The following is a 15,696-nucleotide window of genomic DNA, read 5'->3' as shown; positions in this document are numbered from 1 at the left end:
ATTTTAAAATTATCGAAAATAGCTCATAATATTATTTGGTTGTAATTTTATACTATTGCACTATATAATATTATAAATTATTTTCTGAAACGGTATGGAGCATTGATGTATGCTGGATGTATAATTCTTTACTGAACTAGTTAGTATCACGCATATATTTGATACACTGAGTCCGAGGTTCAATTCCGTTTGTAGTAGGATTGTACATTCTATAGAGATACCTGATGGTTCTATGATTTTAATTGCCGGGAATCAAATTTGGGTCTTTTGCACCAGATGCGAGAACGTTAACCATTTAGTCATAATAGATTATTATTATTATTATTATTATTATTATTATTATTATTATTATTATTATTATTATTATTATAACCGATTATTATTGTGTGACAATTCATTTTTTATTTGTGTGGTGTATGTGTGAACCTCGAGGAGACCTGCTACAATTCCAGCCATACGTTGGACGAAATGTAAATACACCTAAAGACACTGTCTTGGGAGAGTACGTTGTAATACAGTACAAAAGATATTCATTTCAATATATACGCGGATAGACTATTTTCATCACTCACTAGCAAGTGAGTTAGCCGAATTGGGTATTGGTTTCACTGGAACTATTATGAAGAACCGAATAGAGTTGCCCACTAAAAGATCTACGGGAATAAAAGAAAGAAGGCGGGGGTATTTGTTTCAAACCCGACGCAGCTAGCAAATGCATGATGGTGGAACGGAATTACAATCACGTAGTTCATTTGGTAACTACATGCAATGCTGTGGAGCCTGCAAAGAGTTGGATTGCTAGGGAGAAGAAATTACCAGTTCCACTACCTAATACTGTTTCAAAGTATCACAAGTTCATGGAAAGAGTGGATAGGATGAATGAAAACATTCAAAGTTTCAGAATTTCAAGCAGATCCAGAAAATGGTGATGACCTGCTTTTGCGTTCTGTATTGATAAACCTTTCCACAATGTTTGGCAACTCTACAGGAAAACAGAAACAAACCCATCATTAGATTATCTCGGCTTCATAACAAGTATATTCGAAATATATTTGCAGAAACATAGTTCTCTACCATCTTCAAGCGGAAGGACGAAAACAAGCAAGGAATTTCTGTCACGCATCCGTAGAGGTATAAGACATGACATTTCGGATCACTGGATAGCTCCAGCTTCACACCTTACCACACTCAAATGTAATTCTAGTTGTTGAATTGGTCAGATCTGTGGGGAAGAAAATCAAACGTTTTGTTCTAAATATCAATCTATATTGATTTTCCATATATCTGAAATAATGTTAATATTTTAACATTAATGTTAATATGTTAATATTCTAATTGCGTGTGAATATTTTATTCCTATACATCCCTATAAGAACTACAGGATACATAATTTAGAATTATTAAATAATATTTATATCATTTTCTGTAGTAAACATTTTTATTTTATACTGTTCGTCCTGTATTTCATACATAATATTAGTACAAAGTATATTTGCAAAATAAAAATATGAAAATTGATTGGATATTTTATAAAGAAATTTCTATCTTGAAAAAGTAGAGGTATAGAGTGGTGTTCTATTTGCAGAATAAATAACATATATAATAAACATTACTGTCACGTTCGTTAGTAATGTCCGAGTTTAGGAAAAAAATCTTACTGATACCGTTCGTTTCTGGCGTTGCAATATTGGAACAAATACTACTGGTCCCGTTCGTTCCTGGTGTTCCAATATTGGAATATGCCCAAACAGCCGAATTAATTACAAAAAGTTGGAGAATTTACTATTAATCGTACAAAGAGAAGCCTCTCATTCAGAAAAACACAAATTCTCAAAAAAAAATCAAAATTTAAGAAATTCGGGCAAAAACGGGTTAAATGTCTTCCAGGAAGAATTTGACCTCCGAAAAATTAGTAGAATGTTATGTAGATTTTATAGGTATCATAATGTGGTGGTTTGTGAACATTATAAAATAGACTGAATTGTAGAATAAAATTTAATGAAGAATTTTCGATTTCTCGGCGTTGAAAATTCCGACGTTCATAGGGCTAATTCTAAATAGTTATATTGTATTAAATAAAGAATGTAAATAAACAACATCCAACTAAGAAAGTTAAGATATAATTATCATTTACGATGTTTTATTCTTTGTTTTCTTCAAGATTTTATAAAATCTCAATTTAACTATTAAAATAAAACATCCAAAGAACTAGGTTTAACCCAAAATCTTATACGAAGAAAAGGAAAAGTATATGTTTAATAACTTTTGCCATTTCACCACAAAAATTCAACCACTAAGGCAAATAGAAAATAATGAAATATATTTTTCTACAAGTATGTGCGTGTATGTTTTACAAACTGGTCTGTCTATTACTACTTGTTAATTTGAAAACTGTGTCAGCTTGGATAAAAATATTACATTTGAAGACCCCGGTGCAAGAAGGTGACAGCTCTACTTTTTTAAAAAATAAAGAATCACAAACAGTTACAGCTCCTTCTCCTGATACATAGCCTGTTAAAGCTCCTTTCCTTTAATATGTTATGGAATATTAGTTGGAGGTGTACCGTTCTTGTACAGACTGAAAGAGAATAATTTACTTTATGTATTTCACTGTAAAACACAAAATCGAAAAAAAATGGAGCTGTCCCTTTCTTGCACCTAGGCTTTCAATTCCAATTGCATGATTTTCCATTGACTGAAAGAAGTAAGAAATGAATTAATAGGTCAGGATTTCCTTACATAAAATTGACCATATTCATAATAATCTCATATAAAGGGGGGGATTTGCATTTATTTGCTTAGTCCATCAAACTGCTTATATTTATTTCTAAATTGATGGCATCTGGAGATTTGCTTATGTGGTATTCTACTAAATCCAATTCGACAGAGAAACGAAAATATAAACTTTGAAAGTATTTACGCTTTAAAAACAGACTTGAACTCATAATTGATTTTTATTCGCGACGTCAGACTAATGCTCGATACCACTCAACTACATCATCTTGCCTATTTCCTTTTCGATTGGTGGGTTTCACTTATTAGTTCATTGTTTGATTGACTTGGTACTGTTTAATGATACCGTGAGCACAGAGTCTCTTGGTCATCATTATCATATAGTTAATTATGGTGTTCGTTAAAAATTCAAAATAAAATTTTTAATAAATGTGTACTTTAAAATAAGTTCGATATAGTTAGTGATGGACGAAAAGACTTTTAAAATTAAGTCACAGTTTAGAAAAGAATAAGAAACGGAACATAAAATATATAACAAGAAAATGTCCTTAAAATAGCAATAATATTATCAAATGACGGGAATATTTTTTAAAAAAGGAACTGAAAGTACGTTAGCACTTCTAATCTAACCAATGAATGTGAGGATACGGTCGCTATATACCGCATTATATATTACCTTTCCCCTTCTTCAATGACAACTCACTAATCAATGTTTGACATGTGGAAAAATTGGTTTTGTTGAGTGCATCTTATTTTCATTGGCGTGAATGCAATCAACTCGCCAGTGAGAGTTTTTCCCTTATAAGAAATGGCGACTGAGACTTGGTTATGGGGAAAGTGTTCCAGGACCAAACCTCCAAGTGCAGTGTAGCAGGTGCTCTGTCGGTATCAGGGCCCTAACTTGTTGAGGCAACTGTCCTTCTAGAGAAGCTCCCTGCCGGTTGAGAGGACCCTGTTTAACTCTAGAAAGACACAGTGGGGTCGCCGGGGACCCCACTTGTGTTGCCTTACACTTCTACGCCTGCGTTAAATAACCCAAATAGTTAATGATTTGTATACCTTTAGTGCTTGAGTAGTTGTCAAAGAGGGATCATTTAAATGTTGATTTTGTAGTTTATTTATATTTATTTTGAGCAGCTGAGTCATATACGACCTCCGAGTGTTCTTTGCGCTACGAAAATTGCATTGTTAGATTTTTTCTTTTTGAACTGTTTATGGCTGAAGTGCAACATATTGAGGCGTCAATAAGTAAGGGACTCACATTGGAAGAAATATCTGCAATACTGAGTAAGGGGAAATCAGCCCCAAACTGTGAAAGAATCACCAAGTAAAAGATCTGGTCCCTGTGTTTCCTGTCCCCGGACAAACAATATGTTTGTATTGCTCACACAGCTTAGGTGCTAAACATCGCTTTGGAATTTGTGGCGACTGTAACGACGTGAAGTGACCTTCATTAATACTGTGAACAAATAAGAATTCCAAACTTGTGTACCTTTTTCAAATAATTTGGACCGGAAAACAATATTAACATTTGTATGATTTGCAAGTTATGTAACTAATGAACAGAAAATGTTGTATTCTTCTAACTGGTGACATACCTGGCTATATCTATAACAATAACGTAACCTAAACCAATCTAACCATTTGCAAAGTACATGTTAGGTTAGGTTATTGTTATAGAAATATGTTGGCAGGTCACAAATTAGAAGATTACCGAAAATTTAATAGTAAAATATTAACCCAATATTTGTGTCAATAATCAAAGCTGTTGTCAGGCTATAAGAAATTCACATGTATAGGGTGACGTACACATGTTGTAGTCTAATCTAAAATAAATTAGCACATGGCACCAATTCTTACTCGACTGGTGTATACATTTTATAATGGGTCGTATATGACCAAACGGTGTACTTTTTGTCATGATAATGCTATCGTGTCCTTCCAGGGTTAAGACAAAATTTTCTTACTCCATTTACGATACGAACATGAAATTATAAATGAAGCATCAAATAGGTTTACTACATTACATAAACAAAACAGCACACAAAAGATAAATAAAACAAAAACGAGTCTTGGGCCCATTTCAGCAAAAAATGTCTACTATTAGGAGCCCTAGAAAAAAATAATTATTTGTATGGCTTTGAGATTTGTCAATATGGTACCCTTAATTAATTAATCATGTTTGGAACGGCCCAAGAGGCGTAAATAATGGCGCCGCAAACCTTGCCGAGCGGGAGGGTCCACAAGCTCCAGGGGACCCATAAAGAGTAAGAGCAAGGTGGAAAGAGGGGGCCCAAGAATTAGAAAAAACAACTTTTCTAGGGGGGCCAAATACGCGTATTAATGTTTTCTGTCCCCAAGTTACGGCGCTGCTCGGTACGCTCGTTTCTTTTAATGTCGTTATGTACTGTCATCTTAGAGGCGTTGGGAAGACAGTCCTCTTTAATTAGCTGATGACATCTTCCCAGAAAGTCTTGGATCAGTGTGTACTAACAGAGGAAATAGTAAAAGCTTTAAATATTCAGTACAGACAAGCCCAAAGCTCATTGAAATCTGAAAGGCGTCATAGGCAGCTATTTAACTGCTAGCTCAACAGTTAATACTGATCAAGTGCACTGCAAACTAATATGGGACTTAGGTACAGCCAATATGATTGTAAATTTTTTATCCGTCCGTATAATAAATTTTTAATTTGAGGCTTTTTTCCAGCAACTCTCTAAACATTTACTACAATTTTGTATTGTTTGCTATATACTGAAAATCAAGGACCAAACCCTGGAAGTATAAAAACCATGCTGTAAAAACACAAAGATGTAACAAATAAAGACATGACCATACAAATTGATCTGGTGGTAGATTCTCGTAACGTACCGTGGGCGTCCAAACCGATGCCGCATTTTGCACCAGTTTTATATGTAGCTGCCACACACAGGAAAATTTCAACGGAGGTGAGAAATGTAATAATCATTGCTTGTATGATTGCGAGGCTTGGTCGCAGATAGTTGTACTTTAATTTTTTTTAACTTTCGAGTAAACTGAAAAGAAAAGGGTTGATCTTTCCCATGAAATAGAATTCGATACAATACCAAAGCAAGGGTTTCCTTGCTAATACTGAATTTAGTTCTTTTAAAGCGACTTGTAAGGACCTTGAATTTCTAGTGCATATTCCTTTCAATATAGTATGTTATTTTGTCTGGAACCACGACCTGATTTTGGATATTTTGTCTTTATGCCCGCATTTTCTCTTTTCACCACTAACTATATTTCAAGAGCTTAAATCACATACTGTAATGAGAATATTAATTTAAAAACCTCCGTATAAGTAATAGTTGCAAACGAATGCAATAATAACACTTACTTATCGTTATTACACTGCATTCGTAACCCATATTTAACATTGACATATTATATAAAGACGTTCTGTCCTAACCCACCACATCTCAAATGTTATATTTTAAATATATTAATTACTTCTATTCTGATATAATTATATGAATACATATAGAAAATTAATTGTAATCGTTTTATATAAATATACGTGCATCGAAGAATATAGCAACAAATACAAAAATTTCTATCCCGATCAGGAATTGAACACGATTTTCCTGATTACAAGTCCCGCGGTTTACCACTGAGCTAAAGAGAACGCTTTTGCTTCCTCCTTCCTGCAAAATATAAATCAATTACCTAGCATTCATATCCGTTGTAGTTGATGATGTGTGTTTTCCCCTTAGTGCTTTTTTCTACTATGATTTGAAAAATGTCCAATGTTTCTTTTATTGTAAATATTTCTTTACGTATAGAAAGATAAAGCCACAATATGTTCACATGTAAATATAATTGCTAAATACTTAGTGGTACAATGTATATTACATTTTTTCTACACCTAACAACATATCAACCTATCAACATATCTTATTAATCTTAGAAGAAGAAAAACATGTGAGCATTTATTTCGATTGCGCAGGTGGGCTTACATTCACACGTGGCATCTTTGAATTATTGTTTACCGAAGATGCCCTAAGTTGGATTTAGAAAACGATTGATTCAAAATAGCCATAACCAAAGAGCTCAATTACTTACATGTACTTCATACGAATTTTCCTCAACCTATATAGGAAATAAATTTAATATAGTGGTTATGTATCGAATATCTGAGTCAAAGTTTTCTGATATCTATAAAGTAATCTAAATTATTCAAATTCCATTAGGAAATAGGGCCTATCAGTGGCTTCACCACTTATGTCATCATGACTTGGATGAACGGTGTATCGATAACTTACTACATAATTTTTATCCACTTGTCCTTGTCAATCGAACTCGATTTGTTGGATATGACTGTCGCTATTTCCACTCTTTATCATTTTAGTTTGCTATATTCTGTTCAATGAAACAAAAATTCCTCATTCTCTCACAATATTCCAACCAACCAATATTGGTACTTTTCATAACGGTGAATATTATTACGGGATTGCTTATTGTCAATAAACTTGGAACCTTTCTATTAATTAATACGAGCAATAATGTCTTTCTCATTGTATATTTGTTGCGTTACAAAGAGGAAGTAATATTTCAATTGAAGTTAGTGAGCTTTTACATTCTAATTGTAATAAATATTTTAGTTAAAATTAGATATAGTTGCAGTATGAAAACGTGTAGTGTATAAGAAAACAGTGCAAGTTAATATTATTACTTCAGTCTATATCTTAGATTACAATAATCATGAAAAGAAATTGAATATTCGTACCCTAAGACTGATTTTATCGAGCATGATTTGAAATTAACAGGCACTAAGTAAAACAATAAAACATATTTATCTGTCGAGTTTTGTTACACGGGTTTACTATAATAGTAAGTTTAACAACAAAAAAAAATAACTGGATCAGCAAGGAAGTCTAGAATCAAAATTGGGACGTCTACTTCCTAACTAAACATCCGAATCATTTGGTGAACCTAATAGCTAATTCAGAGGTTAACGTCGCCGAACATTAAGACTATATAAGAATTGGGCATACATTCTAAAGAGAGCACATAACCTTTCGTAATGAGTTCAGAGCCGTTTCGTTGAAAAGCAAGCTATAAATAGTGCGTCACATATATTAACTTCAAGCTCGTCAGCGTCATTATAGGTATTCTGCCTTTATTGGCAGGTCTCTTGCTGCAACTTAAAAAGGTTCCATGCTTTACCGCCTTCCGCTAACCACTTTATCTTCACGTATTATTTTTCTGTTTTATATCTTCCATTAATTGTAGTCACCTTCTCCCCGCTTTCCTCTGTTTCCTGCGACCATGTCCTCTAAAACGTCTCTCATTATACCATTCCTTCCTATCGAATGTCTCAACCAGTTTCTATTCCTATTCTTAATAATATATAACACTTTTCTTTTCCACCTACTATTTCTAACACCATCTCATTCGTTTTCCGCTCGACGAAGCCAATCGTTTCCATCCTTCTTCATACCCACATTTTGAAAGCTTTCAGTCATTTCTCATCATTTTTGGATAATGTTCATGATTCTGATAAATACAATACAGTACTTCACACGAAGCATCTTATGAGTCATTTTCTCAACTTTTTATCCAAGGTCCCACAAAACGGTCATCCAAGGTCCTCCAAACGCTTCTTTTGCATTCCTATCCTTCCTTTTGTTTCAGGTCCTCATTTCACATCATTACTAATAATACTATCCAGGTAACGAAAATTGGTCATCTGTTCTGTTTTCTCCTCTCCTACTTCTATATTTGACACCGATCCCTCCGTTCCAATCACCATGGCTTTTATTTTTCTAACATTTATTTTCATACCATATTCTTCACAGCCCTTCCTCGAGTTTTCTAACATCTTATTGAATTTCTCTTCATATTCTGCAAGAATGCCATATCATATGCAAACTTTATACACTTAATCACACTATCTCCTACTCAAATGCCGTCTTCATTTTGTAGGCTCTTTTTCACTATCTCTTGTAGATAGATATTAAATAATGTATGCAAGCGACAGCATCCCTGTCGAACTCCCCTTCCTATTACAATCTCTCTGTCATTTCTTCCCCTATTCTAACACCTGTTGTTTCATTTATAAGTTTCTTATGAGTCTTCGATCTTTCCAATCTAACCCAACTTTCTTTTGAACTTCCAACAGCAATTCATAATTCACGAACACAAGAGTCTTTTCGTTTTAATAAATACCCATACACCTATTTCCCGTTTTCTATAAACCTTTCACCGATCACTCTTAATAATTGAATTTCATCTCTTGTACTTTTACCTCTCCTAAAACCAAACTGTTCGTCCTCAACTTTATCATTTGTTCTTGCATATTGTCTTCTGTTCAGAAGTAGATCGCTTCACACGTGTTTTATAAAATATCGTAAATTTGACTTATCACTGATAGATCAGGTTTCGAATGTTTCATTAGGTTAAACTATATTCCATAAACATTGAAGAAACAATAGTAAAATGATGGAATTGACAGTTTCAGCAGCTCCGTATACGAAGGGAGACGGGGCAAATAATTTCACCATTACACAAAACCTAGTCCAAGTACAACCATTACACACTTGATTTAAAGAAAGTTTCCGGAAACTAGAAAAGCTTCATGGATTCAGGTTCGAACTGCCACCCTTCGATTTTAGCATTTGAATAGCTATACTAAACCCACTTGACCACGGAGGCAACTTATAAGAAGATGAGTTTTAATATTCCTAGTAGATCTCTCCAAGCGCAGGTTCAGTCTTGGAGTTTTAAATGGCTATTTTCTCTCTTTTTCATTAATTTCAAGTAAAGATTATTAAGGATTTTGCATATGGGAAATCTGCATGAAGAATGAGTTGTGTGCTGACCGCAGTTGAACGTAGTTTGATCTTTACACTTTACATATAGTGGAGACGGAGACAATTGTAACGTGGGTCAATTGTAACATTTGCTATAATTTGTAGAAGTGAGTTTCGAAATATCGTGAGTACATATCATTATAGTCACACATGCAAGGTGTATGTGGGAAGAAAAAAGAGCGTTGTTAGTTAATTGTGAAAGATTAGACAAGGAGAAATGTAGTTTTGACAGAGGTAAGTAAATTTTTAACTGACTGGTTTTAATTTTCTCTTGATAGATATGCGTTTACTCTAAACAAATACCTTATTCGTGTGTAATCTATGTTCTTTCCTTGACAACGTGGATATTGTGTTTGATGCTTTGACTAAATATAATTCTGAGAAATCGTCACTGACCGTTGAACGGGTACAAACGTAACATGGCGATCGGGGACAATTGTAACACGTTAGAATCGTTCCAGACAAAGTTGTACTGAACCATTATGAAAATAAACTAAGATATGACCAAAGATAATACAATTGATGTAATTAATAAAACAATATACGTATTGAGAATGTTTTTTGGGCCACAAGTACGTGGAGTGGGCCCCGACCCCGAAAAATATCTTTGGCGGCCTTAGTGTATAATGCATCAATATGATTACTATAGGGATAAAAAAGATTTTCACTCCATATTCCATTATGGGACGTACCCTAACTTCTTTATACACCCTCAGAAATGTTTGAAGTTTGCCGTGAATGACTGCTGTTCAGTATTGTATCAGAATAGTATAATATTACAGTAGGTTTCTTCCTTGTGATGTCTTTAAATAGACTATAAGTTTTTAAAGACTCATTTGTCATGTAGCCTCCCTTTCTGATTCATCAGAAATAATCAACAATGTAACTTTTCACTTGTTTTACTTAATCTCTTTCGCGCAGCAGCGCATTCTCTGTTCTCGTCGTTGTGTGAGGGATGTGTATAGGGATTACAAGTACAGTGTGGGTGTCTATTAGTACAATATCATAAGTACTTAAAACAATGGCGTAAAACAAGATAGGCGTTATAGGCATTGTCTACGACCAGAGCGATTTGGCATATTACGGGGATAAGGGAGCAGTACTGTGGTTTTTGCACAGGGACGCCAAACGCCATTACATCATTAACTTGAATTTTTATGTTGCGTCATATTTTTTTAATCTTGGATAGCTTGTCCGTGTTTAAGTTAGGCCGAAGAAAAGTTATATCGAACTAATGTGGCACGGTAAAAATAACAAGTAACTCATCATTCATGCAGGTTGTTGATGCGTAGCAATTGTATATTTTTAATTAGTTCTACCTTTAAATTTGATGATGTTGTCAATACTTTGAATTTGTTGTGACCATCTGTTGTTAATCCTATCAGTATTATTATTAATAGTATCAGTATTATTTAACTATATAGGATTGTTTTGCCATGCTATATATATTGTACACTGTAAAACATGGTTGTGTTAATTCAACTCAATTTTAACACAGTTCAGTGGTTTCAGCGTAACTACACTATGCGGTGTTCGTTCAACATAGACCCCGCGTTGTTGGTGTTTTAAACACGGGTCTGTTACGTCTTTAACACACAACCGGTGTTGAGTGGTGTTAAATTAGGATCTGTGTTAGTATTTTCGGTGTTGATTCAGGGTCGGTAGTGTGAAGATAAGCGTTGAGTGTTACTTGAGGCTTTGTTGCACCAACACGAAGAAAGTAACACAGTGTGAAGTGTGTTAGTTATTTTTTTAATATTACACCATGTCAAGTATCAATATAACAGTCCCTGTGATACTTAAATATCATTTTCGTATTATTTCAACACACAATTTGTGTCATAATTCAAGGTCAAAGCTGTATAAGCAACTCCGTGTTGGTGTTAATTCAACACTTCCTGTGTTAAAACTCTAGGTCAGACCATCAGATTAACACTGTTTTTGGTGTTAGTTCGACTCCACTTCTGTGTTACTACACGACACCTATTTCGGCGTTGATATAACTACGTGTGGTGTTGATGTAACGATTTTTCTGTGCTGGAAAACCATGTAATGTGCAGGGTTACGCTTGCCGAAGGTTCTAATTTTAAAATAAGAATAATAATCTACATAACACTTTATATAGAAAATCTTCATAAAATTTTTCTCGTCCTCCTCAGCATTTGTTGTGAAGTATTTCTTGATGGTACGAAATACAACCTTCACCAACATCTTGTTCAAAAATGATAAGGAACCCATACCTATATCCTTATAGGCCCTATTATGTTTACCTCTTAATCGTGATTCTACTTGTTTTCCGCCATTTTTGAAGCACAGTCTTCGATGTTGAGTGGTAAGCTCTAGTGCAGTGTAGAAGTGACACAGTAATACGATGTTTCTCGCTGTTGACATATTTCTTCAGAACCATTATGCCAAACAATTGAAGACATATCCCGCGGTTTTCATGTTGAAATTTTGTGTATACCTGGATTTATTTAAATATTTGTTTCTATTGTGTTTGCCTGTAGCTTCACTTCATAAGCATTTACGGTATAATTAGATGCCCAACTAATTTGGCAATCACGCAGAAAATAACACCGAAAATTCTACACTTGTGTTAATTTAACACACAGGCTGTGTGTCATTTCAACTACCGGCAGTTGGCACACAACTCCAAATGGAGAGTGAGTTGTTCTAACTACCGTCTGTGTTATATTTTAACACAATCGTATTAACACATAGTGTTGTCGTTGAAGTTACACAACGATTTTTACAGTGTATTTTTTATTAAATCATCATGTAACAATTGTCCCAAAGCTCTGTTACAATTGACCCAAGCACGGGGACGTTTGTAACAAGACAGATGCTTTCATAAAATGCTTCGTAACCTCCTATATTAGAAATTGTCATGTATAAAAAATAATATATGGAGCAACAAAGCTTCACTGAAGATATTGTATAAATTTCAGACGTATTGGTGCAGAAAGAGGTGAGAAAAAGATATAAAATTTGTTACAATAGTCCCCGGTCTCCTCTGTCTTCCTGAGGGTTGGTAATACCCATGCAGTCCGTCCAATCATTTCCTCTCTAATTTTTCCTGGGATAATCTTCGCGTAATTACTTGGCGGAGTGAGGTTTCGTAACAATAAAGTTTTTTGTTATAATTACCTTATTTTGGTTTATTTCTTCTCTAGAATCATAAATATTTATTCTTTGCTACATTGGTTACTTTAAAAAAGCACAAAGAAGAAATAATGTATGAAGGAAACTGAATTTTGGAAGTTACAATATATGAGAAATTTCCTTGTGGATGACAATACCTGGTATGTATTCTTGTTTAAATTTTGAACTTTTCGATTGATGTTATTACCAGTACATTTCAGGTAAAGAACTTTCTTTAATTGATTAGTAGGATTAAGATTTTTTATTTTAGCACCTAAGTATAATTAATATGAAACAATTTGGTTACTTTAGAGTATATACATTATAATGAAAGTTTCGAGAAATATTGTTCTACTCGGAATCAACAAAATTGTTAAAATCGGAATGTCTACTTGACTGTATTAATTCATTTAACTTTAAGAATATGAATTATAAGAACCGGATTGGAACACGCAAGATCAAAATTGCATTCCGAGTGAAAATTTTGATTGGACAAATATTAGATCTTTTTACATCTATTCCATTAATTTTCTTTATGTTGCTATGAATACATGTAATGTAATATTTTCATATTTGCATTATCAACTACTGACTTGTTACAATATCAATTTAGAATGAGTTTGTGGACTTGTTATTTACTTGTGGCTATATACATACTATTATAATACTTTGTCGCATGCTGACACATTTCTATTCTTCGGCAACTATAAATTGGGTATGTATTGGATAAACAGCAAATATTGGATATAATAAGACAAATGACAATTTCTTTATGGGCTACTTGATTCACGGACTTGATTAGAGACAGCTTAATATGGATAATGTACGCAAACACAAAAATTAGGATTATTTCATTTCAACTTTTTCCAACTTCTTGGTTTACTGCTCGCGGTAACGTGCATCGGAAACTACTACCAGCTTTTCAGAGCATCAATCAACTATGTACTGTCAGCAATTGAGCCGTGTTTAAGAAAGACTCAAAGTCAGGAGCCAAGCACTTCTGAATCGCAAAGGGGTCCTCCTGCTACAGAACAACGCTATGCCCCACATGACTTGGATCACACGGGGCACCATAGGAAATACTATTGCATTCACCATACTTCCTAGAAAATGCAACGTCCGATTATCGCCTATTCCATTCCTTGGACAATCACCTTAGAGGACGCCAGTTCAAATACCTAGTAGATATGAACAATACATTTGATATTTTCTTTCTTCACGACTCAACACGTTCTACAGTGATAGTATCCATGGCATTCCAGGACGTTGGCAGAAGATCGTCGATTCTAATGGGGAATATTTTCGAACTTCCATATAAGTCTCAGGTGTCATATCAATCTTCGAAGGTGGTGGATGATGAAGCGACAGAATAGTGCGGAGGTTAAGTGGCAATTCTGAAACAATTCCGGAAAAAAATTGAAACTTACAGGAATACTTGTTTACACCCGGCAGAAGGAATCTAGAAGTAAGGCCCAAAGTTTTCTGCCGTCATATTGAAAAATGGCCACAATTTTGAAAAATAAGACTATTTTTCGCAATATCCATTTTACATAGCTACTGCTTCAACACTATCAATCCGAATTTCATGGTTAATACGCCATTCTCTTCAGAATGTAACCAACGTTTAAACGCAATATAGTGCATGTCCACATGACGTACAAGAAAAGGGAAATTTAGAGAAAACCGGATATTTTTTTAAAAAAAAAACATATAATTTTTGGAAGTTTCAGCTTCCCTAGAGCCGCCTCAGGTGAGAGTACGCAACCCTTTTTTACTCTGAAATAATATAAAGGGGTATAGTATTTCTTTACCAAATAATATTGGAATATATTATATAATGATATGAGAAAAAATATTTCCTAATCCTGTTTGAAAGTAGAAAATTTGCACTACCAGGGAAAATTGCGATCTAAAATTTCTGGATAAATAAATATTCCAACAAATTTCTTGGCTAACACTTTATTTTCTTTAAAATGATACAATTTTTCAATTGTAACACTGTCCATGCCCCTGTGAGTTATGAAAAAAGGGAATTTTGGGGGAAATCGGGAAATATATCTGAACACCTTTTTAAGAAAGGTTTCTTTTTCCTAGAGTGATCCTGGGTGAAAGCACGTGACCTTAATGTATCTTGAAATGTAAATTCTAGTATTGGTAATGTTTCTGCCAATTATTATTCCAATATCATACATAGTAACATGGTGAAATATAATTTGACAATCTTGTTTGTCAGGACAAAATATAACTTTTTAGCGGTATTTCATAAGAGTTAACTCTGAAGTTAAGTAGAGAAAAACACATAACGCCTTGTGGATCACTACCTATATTTCCAGGCGTTGCGCATTAACCTGCTATGATTAGACATCCAATGTCAGTAATAATAGATGCTGATCTCAATGAAGGACAAAAACCCGGTATTATTTGCGATGTTACCCTGTATGCTATTGCAAAACGAGTTCAGTGGATATGTCCTGAAAAGTTTGGTGAAAACAGATATGCTGTGATCATGAGGGCCCTATATCTGGAGAAGGCTATCATGACTGTACTCGGAGATCTTTTAGATGGCTGTGGTGAATCTGCTGAGTGTATCATTGGATTAACAGTCTTATGTCAAAGTGCTTCGTATTACAAAGCAAGGTATGGTAATCAGGTAACATTATATGCCCCATTTTTTTTTTTGTCAAAACAAGCTTATACTCAATGTATTAATGAGCATGAAGAAAAACATTACACTGTTGAGACACTTCCGTTTAAAGAACGGTGTATCATAATTGTGAAAGCATTCAAAGTTTCGCATATTGGAGTATAATGATGGAACTAGAGGACTCGCTTCTGAAATTTCTGACATCAATCTGAAGCTCTAACTTTGAGCTCTATGTGAACTCTGTGACAAGATGAGTTCTTTTTATTTATATTTAACCTCCATAACTATGCCAGATAGCTTTCAGTGGATTAGCGTGACATGAAAAATCTGCCAGAGATACACTCA

This window comes from Thermobia domestica, chromosome 3 (genome assembly GCF_964235325.1).
Source record: "Thermobia domestica chromosome 3, izTheDome1.hap1.1, whole genome shotgun sequence".
Lineage (NCBI taxonomy): Eukaryota > Metazoa > Arthropoda > Insecta > Zygentoma > Lepismatidae > Thermobia > Thermobia domestica.
The sequence above is the reverse complement of the archived record's forward strand: the minus strand, read 5'-3'. Positions refer to the sequence as shown.